The sequence below is a fragment of the Lipotes vexillifer genome, unplaced genomic scaffold (assembly GCF_000442215.2).
Source record: "Lipotes vexillifer unplaced genomic scaffold, Lipotes_vexillifer_v1.1 scaffold584, whole genome shotgun sequence".
Lineage (NCBI taxonomy): Eukaryota > Metazoa > Chordata > Mammalia > Artiodactyla > Lipotidae > Lipotes > Lipotes vexillifer.
This window is the reverse complement of record NW_006783036.1, coordinates 5,078,609-5,087,128: the sequence shown is the minus strand read 5'-3', so window position 1 is coordinate 5,087,128 and position 8,520 is coordinate 5,078,609.

The window sequence follows — 8,520 nt, the reverse complement described above, 5'->3', positions numbered from 1 at the left end:
ACCCCACTCACCACTGGCAGAAATAACGTGAAAAGTCAGGGGAGGGACTGCTGGGTTCGCCCTGCTGGTGACAAGTTCGGCCAGAGTGCCCAGGTGCCATGCCCCTCTGCTCCCAGCAGAAGCCAGCAGACCCCTCCCTGGACGGAGGGCCCTGGGGTTGGGGGCGGGGGCCTGGGGGGGGGCGGCTGGGATCTGGCCACGTGCTCTGCCTCAGTCCAAGAGCCACGCTCACGTGACCATCGGCAGCGGATTGATGAAATTAAGCACAGATGGCTACTTTGTTGTTGTTCTTTGAACTGACAGCTGCTGGTATAAAAATAAATTAAATTAAATTTCACATAAGTCAGACTTTTCTGTATTTTTTTTTAAATGATCTAAGTTTTTCTGTGTGGTTGTCATTAAATTGTTTTCTTTCTTTTTAACATACGGAGGCAAAACTCCAGGGCGACAGAAACAAGAATGAGAAGGCGAATGCCCCAGGGCGACCCCCAGATTTGGAGAAAAGTCCCATCCTACCTTCTCACAGCCCCACCTCCCTTTCCCCAAGGTTTTTGAAAGACCACAGAGCTGCAGGGTTAAAAATGAAAGTCTTGGCTCCTTTGTCCCAAGAGGAACGGGCCAGGGAGTCAAATGGTGCAAATTTGAAGCCAGGCTCAGCAGCCAGTGTCTGTGCCCTTGAGAAGTCATTCAGCTGCTCCACATCCCTGTCCCTACCTGTAAAGGAGAGAAGTGACAATGCCTCCCCAGGAGGTACCTAAATGCTCAGAATTCTTGGCTTGTCATCACCCGTATGACCTGGGAAAATAGAGAATCCTCACACGGAAGGATTATTATGAAGGTTAAATGCAAGAGGAAATATGGAAAGAAGCCCCCAGCAACCCCTGTCCCCCCGGCAGGCTCTCAAAACCACCCCCCGTGGCTGGCCTCACCCACCCACTCAACCCCCCTCCTGCCTCCCTTCCCCATACCCTGTGCTCTGGGTCCATGGTGGGCACAGCCGCTCAACACACAGGAGGAGCGGGCAGCCCTCTATTTCCCGCCCCTGGCGTCTCCATCACCCTCCCTATGGCTATGTTCTTGGACAGCCCACCTACTGGCCACAGCCAAGTGGTCCAGCGGGGAGCACCTGGCCCAGGCAGGCCAATCAGAGCCCTTCCCTGAGGTTTTTGTAACGAGAGAGAGAGGTTGATCTTGTATACGGTGGTAAGCTGTGAATCTTTGGAGAAGGTGGTCTGGAGAGACAGGATGAGGCTAGTCCACAAAGAGGCAGAGATGAGAGATGGGGAGAAAACCCCAGGGGCCTTTCATTCCCTGGGCTCACTGTTTTCCTGCATTTCTGCCGCACCCTCACCCTTCCCACAATTCAGCTGTTCACCTCGGCTGTGGACTTCTTTCCGCCTAAGCTGGGTCCAGCTTGGTGGCTGTCACTGCAACCAAAATGCCCTATTCGTCTCTCCCAGACCAGTGGAGGAGAAAGTATGCACTACTGACAATAGCCGTAGGGAGAACCCACAAAGGGTCGTAGGAGGGGTGAGATAAAAAGCGGTGGGCACCCTGGAAGAGAGAGACCAATGTTGACAGGGAGTCTGAAAGCTTTCTGGAAGGAGGTAGTACTAGAAGCGAGATGGGAGAAACAGAGCAGCTCTGGACATGTGGAGAGGCGGAGGGGGCCTTCCATGCAGTGGGAGCAGTGTGGGCAATGGCACAGAGGTGGGAAAGACAGGCAAGTGTTACATACGTGGTCAAACAGTGGGAAAATACACTAGAGAAGTGCGCAGGGTCAGAATTATCATAAAAGGCCTAAATGCCATTCTAAGGGATAAATGTTTGTCTATAGTCAGGAATCGCGAGAACACACATACCCCACGCAGGCTGCTCTTACCTCTCAGGCCCCTGGCAGACACTTCTCATTGATCCAAGCACTCCTCCTTACTGAGGTGGGACATGGCATCAGAATCCTTTTTTTTTGGCTGCGTTGGGTCTTCGTTGCTGCACCCGGGCTTTCTCTAGTTGCAGCGAGTGGAGGCTACTCTTCGTTGAGGTGCCCGGGCTTCTCGTTGCAGTGGTTTCTCTTTGTTGCACAGCACGGGCTCTAGGCGCACGGGCTTCAGTAGTTGTGGTGCACGGGCTCAGTAGTTGTGGCTCGTGGGCTCTAGAGCGCAGGCTCAGTAGTCGTGGCGCACGGGCTTAGCTACTCCACGGCATGTGGGATCTTCCCAAACCAGGGCTCGAACCCGTGCCCCCTGCATTGGCAGGCAGATTCTTAACCACTACGCCACCAGGGAAGCCCCAGAATCCTTCTTAAGAATTAATGCTCCGGGCTGATGGGAGGTGGCACGTAGAGTAAAATCTATTTGCCACCTGTGTCGCCCTTGATGGGGAGGCTACTATTCTGCCTCCAGGGGGTGACTTGGTCCTGTCTGGTGTTAGCAGGGGCAGTGACAAGCCAGTCACTACTGGTTTTGGACAAGACCCTGTCCTTTCTTAGATCTCCAATGGCTGTCCAACAAACAAGGGAAATGGACAAGACCAGTGGCTTTCAAGTCTGTTTGTTTTAAGCTGTTGAAACCTTAACTCAAATTCCACAATGCCCCCCTGCCACAAGTATACTAAAAATCATGCTCATCTAGGGAGAGGTGACAGAGCCACTTTGGTTATGAACAGCTCCCTGATCTGAGGGCCGAGGTACCTGAGCCTTCTCCCCCGAGGGTGGGCAGACAGGAATAAACCAGGATTCCCGGGTTCCCAGGGCAGGAAAGAAGGAAGGGAAGCTGAGAAAGGGATGTGGTCCCATGAAGAGCCCCAGCCAGCCTGGTTCTGATGGAGCACCAGGGGCTGTGGGTCCCCTGGACCGTGGCGCCTGTGGGTTGAAGGGCTGAGCCCCAAATGCTGTGGCCCATGCTTGACCTGGGAAGCGAGGCTCAGGTCTTCTCCCTTGGGCAGCAGTGGCCCTGCATCTTCAGCAGATGGACAGGATGGTTCCAGACAGCCCAGACCACCCCAGGAAGGAGCGCGGTGCTCAGAGCCAGATGCTGTCCAACTGGGCCGAGAAAGAGGACAGACCGGCACCCCATTCAGGATGCCTGAGTATCAGACTCGGGGAACTCTGGGAAAAGGAGAGCGAAGTCCAAGGGCAGGCCCCAGACATCCCACTGATGCCATTTTGTTTCACTAGAAGAATGACACAACACGGCCACGTTTGCATTGGAGTTGGTGGAGCAGCTCTTACTAGTTTTATGCAAAACAGGAAATAAATTGCTCTTATTAGAGAAAGATGAAAGACCGTTCCTGAATCTCCCTCCTGCCTGCCTGCCCCCATAAGGTGGTCCCCTGAGATCCAGAGAACTTTTGAGAGCTCTCCCCACACCCATCTGCACACTCCAAATTCCGTTTTCAGGGGGCCCTGGAAAGGGACCTGGACTAGAAGTCAGAAAATCAGGGCTCCTGGTCCCCTCTGCTGAGTAATGACTAAGTAGCCTTGCAATGGTGACATCTGATAGAACCTTCTGCAAGGTCAAAAATACCCCACACTGCAGTGTCCAGTATGCTAGTCCCTGGCCATTCATGCTTACTAAGCACATGGAATGTGGCTAACACAACCGAGGAACAGAACATTTTACACTTTACTGTGTTTTAACTTAAATAGCCACATACAGCTACCACACGGGCAACCCAGCTTCAAATTCTGAGCCTCTGTTTTCCAATCTATAAAATGGGCCTATGAATCCCTACCTCTCAGGGGATTTGAGGGATGAAATGTGATAAATGGATAGGAAGGAACTTCATGAACTAAAAACTGGTGAAGAAATGCAAAGGATGCCACTCAGCAACCTGTGGTTCATTTCTTTCTCCCTAACTAATAATCCCGGTGACATACTGGGCACTGGGTGTGAGCTTGCAGTGCAGCTTGAAACAGACTCTGAAGTTCAGTCATGTGCTATGATTGTGCCAAGTGCAACGAGGGATAAGGACAGTCTGGTCGATAACTGGCGATGATGTGGGTTCGTGTTCCTTGGAGAACAGCCACTTATGATCAGTCCAGATGCCCTAGGTAGACATCTTGGGCCGGGCCTTTTCCCGCCCCAGGACATTAGCCCAACCCCAAAGCTCCCGGATGTGACCACTGGTGCCAAGTCCTCAGGCCTCTGCTGCTGCCCAGCATCTGGGTAACTCGATGGAGGACACGGCTCTCCCATTCTGGTGACAATACATTACTCAGCAGTAACTGTGTCCAAGGGGCCCCCTCCCACGGGGGTCTGAAAAATCAATTCAGGTGCTTTTTTTTTTCTGTCTGTGGGGAAGAGGAGGCAGAGGGTTAAACAGAGTTCTGCTAACTCTCTTTTTTTTTTTGCGGTACGCGGGCCTCTCACTGTTGTGGCCTCTCCCGTTGCGGAGCACAGGTTCCGGACGTGCAGGCTCAGCAGTCATGGCTCACGGGCCCAGCCCCTCCGCGGCACGTGGGTTCTTCCCAGACCGGGGCACAAACCCGTGTCCCCTGCACGTTATGCGGGCCTCTCACTGTTGTGGCCTCTCCCATTTGCGGAGCACAGGCTCCGGACGCGCAGGCTCAGTGGCCATGGCTCACGGGCCCAGCCGCTCTGCGGCATGTGGGATCTTCCCGAAACGGGGCACGAACCCGCGTCTCCTGCATCGGCAGGCGGACTCTCAAGCACTGCGCCACCAGGGAAGCCCCTGCTAACTCTCTTTTGATCGCAGGTTGAGCATGGCATTTCCCTTCTCTTGACTTGGTTTCCCAATTTGTAAAAAAACAGAAGTTGGACCCGGTGACCTTTTTGGTATGTGACAGGTGGGACTTTTTCCAATTCATTAAGAAAAAAAACCTGTATAACAAGAACAACAGGGATGCGGATGATAAACAGCTGTAGCAACTACCGTTTGGGGAATGTCTGCTTGTTGCCAGACGCTAGGCTAACAGCTTTACACTGATGTTTGCATTCCCATCAGTGAGGTAGGGATGATTACCCTGCTTTTTGTAGACGATGAAGCCAAGGCTCAGAGAGGTGAAGCGGCTTGCCCAAACTCACAAAGCCCACCAGTGGCAGGGCCAGCAAGGCAAGTCCAAGCCACTCTATTGCACAGCTCTCCTTTGATTCCCCCTCTCACTTCGGGTCAAAGTTCCCACCCTCCCCGCCTCATGGGGATCAGGAGACCCGAGAGCATATCGTGCCTGGAGTCCAAATATCAGACCTAAAGGCATCATCTGATCCCATCCCCTCAGGCAGAAGGTGGTGGCCCAGACCCTGAGGAGGGCCGGGATTGACCTAGGTCCCATGGCCAGTGAGTAGCGGTTCATCAGTTGGAGAGCCAGCTCAGGGAGGATGGGAAAAAGGGTGTCACTTGCAACCAGCTCCTTGCTGATCTGGACAGGCCAGCCATGGGGAAGGAACCCCTGGAATTCAGACAGACCGTCCTAGGAGAAATTTCCACCGTTCTGCTGCTCTAAGCTCCTCGGTTCTCTGAGTCTGTCTCCCCATCTGACAGTGGGGGGCCCCTGCTCCCTCCTGATGAGGGACAGTGGATGCACTCAGGCACAGGGAAGCAGCTCCAGGCACAGCACTGGTACTCAGGGGATGCTGTAGCCCAAGGACCAAATCCAAGGACTCAGAGGTCCTGGCCAGGAGAGGCCACCATGACGCCAAAAGGTCAGGCCCTTGGGAAAGGACTGGACCTGGACCAGCCCCTCCGTCTGTGGGAGGGAGTTAGTCCTCAAGGCTGAGTCCCCAGCCCCAGCCACACAGCCAGGAGAGCCTGGCAGCTGCCTGTCCCAGTAGCACCAAGAGAAAAGGATTTCAAGTAAATTAAAAACAAGCATGTGTGTTTCTCCTTTGCCCATCTGTGGCAGTTTCTCGAAGCACTCTTGGAGGGGGGAAGGAACAAGGCGGAAGTAGAATGGCTCTTGGAGAAGCTGGAAAAATTAGCAATTAGGAGGGAAAATTGTAATGAGAAAATGAGCCTTAATAAGGCAAACACAATACTGCAACGGCTTCTTTCTTGCTCTCTCGTGAAAACAAGCGGTGACTCCATGTCTGGGTTTCTCTGCTTTCCTGAGGCAGAGCCAACTGGGAAAGGGCTGGAGAAAAAAATGTCTCCAGTGTCCCTAGACAGTGGCCCTGGCATCCAGGAAAGACACAGCCTGCTTAACTATGATGAGCAGGAGAATCTCACCTGCACCTTTTCTGCAACTCCTACGCTGCTCTTGGCATCACACACTGTATACACATACTCCATTAGTCAGGATAGTCTAGGTCCTGCTGCAGTAACAACCCAAACTCTCAATAACTTAACACACAAAATTTACATCTCAGTCACAATGTATATATCTGGAGGGTCCACTTTGCTACACTCTTGCATGGTTGTTCTGGATGTGGGGGATACAGTGAATCTTTCCACCTCTCACTGGCTCTTACAGTCTTCACCTGGAAGGGATGCTCATCACACTCATATTTCATTAGCCAAAGTAAGTCACAAAGCAAGTAAGCCAAAGTAAGGGACTCTCATCACTTGTATTCATATTTCATTAGCCAAAGTAAGTCACCCGACTTCAAAGAGGCAGGGACCTGCATTCCTAATGTGTACCCCATGGAGGATCGGGAAAATCTGTGACCAGCCCTAATGACTACCACACGTTGTGACTAACCCTCTCCAAGGTAGGTAGATAGTAGCTATTAATGCTACCACCCTCACTTCAAAGGTGAGACGACTGAGCCTCAGAGAGCAGACGTGACTAGTCCTTTCATTCATTTGAGCATCCATCCAACCCTGATCACTTGCAATTTCATTCGAGAACTAAATAAGTCTCGACTTCTTGATATAATTTCCTACAATGCTTTCAACATTCAGCCAACATTTCTTGAGAACTAGCACTGTGCCTGGCACTGAGGATACTGGAGTGAATAAAATACACACATGCTCTGCCTTCATGGAGCACACGTTCTAGGGGGAGACACAGACAAACAAGAAAGCAAGTGAATAAACAAGAAAATGGCATTATAGAGCCGGAGGACGATACTAGAACTGTGAAATGAGCACGCTGGATGAATGAGTACACTCGTGAGTAAATGAATGCTTTCCACCCTTAACCCTCAAGACCCAACTCAAGGGCCAGACAGGCAGCAGAGAGCAGGGCTTTGGAATCAGAAGCTGAGTTGCGGATTTCGGCGTCACCATTTTCTAGAGATATGATCTTGGGTAAATTACTTAACCCTGCGGTCTTCAGTTTCCCCATCTTTATAAAGACAAAAAAGCTTACCATTGAGGGCTTAGGAAGAGTTTATATAAGGTGTCCAGCACAGTAAATGTGCTCTAATTAGTTTCACCCACAGCACAAAGATCAGGCAAACGGAAAGAGACCCTGGAAGTCATTCCCATGTAAAGAAAACTGTGAGCCCGAGACTGGGCTAGGGCTGGGCTCCGCTCCTGCCTGGGCCAGCTTTCCAGCCTGCAAAGGGACACTCATCACTTGGGTTGTTTGGGTTTTCCAGGCCCTCAGCTCTGATATCCCTGGGCCTAAGATTTAATATCTTTAAGGGCCAGCAGACAGACACCCTTAATACAGAAACAGCTGCCTCTTTTATAAATATTGATGCAGATCAATATCGCTGGGCCTTGCTGTAAATAACTTCAACAGTCTGTCTGTGGACACTGGAATTCACTAGTGGTGACATGACTGAAACCTGTACCCGGCCGGCTGCCACCGCACGGGCCTCTCGTCACCACGGAAGGCCTGGTCTGGGAACCTCTTAGCTCTCACCTGAGGGCGTTGACACCACCTAGGAGTTCGGTTCCAGGGCACTGGCAGCGCTCCCAAGCTGCTAGGGTAGGCAAGGAGCAGCGCCCACGAACTGTGCTGCAGGAACACGCAAACAGAGGGCGGAAGCCGGGCGTGGGCCAGCCCTGAGCATTTATAGCGCCCCCGTGAGGGGCTCTGATTGGCTCAAGTCGCCACACTCCTGTATGGGGAGTTCCTTTTGGGCAGAGTTCACGCCTGCCACCACCCACCTGAGTTTGTCTTTGGCTCCTCCCCCAATCCCTGGTCCAATCAGCTACGCAGGCGGGTATCTGGCGCTGTCCTCCAGAGTGCAGGTGTTGCCTGCTCCAAGAACCCGCAGCCAGGAGAGCTCGGTCACCTCGGCGGTTGCCGCACCAACTAACACGGTCATCTTGGACGAGTCACTTCCTCTCTCATCTGCAGATTGGGTCCAGTGAAGTCCTCTAGTGGCCCTGCTCGTATTACCTTACACAGGAACTGGCTCCTGGCCAGTTCCTGCCACATCCGGGAGAGGTCAGTCCAGCTGCCACATGCAGGGGACCTCGAGGACACGAGTGGAGGGGAGAGAAAGGGAAGGCGACCCCTGGAAGGCGGCCTGAAGCCCCCTGCCCTTATATACACAGCGTGCAGACAGCACCTGCAACACGTGGTCTGGCCCCTCCACGACCATTTCCTCTCCATCTAATTTTTCAAGCATCGGGCCAGCTAGCGAGGCACCGGCACCATTCCTG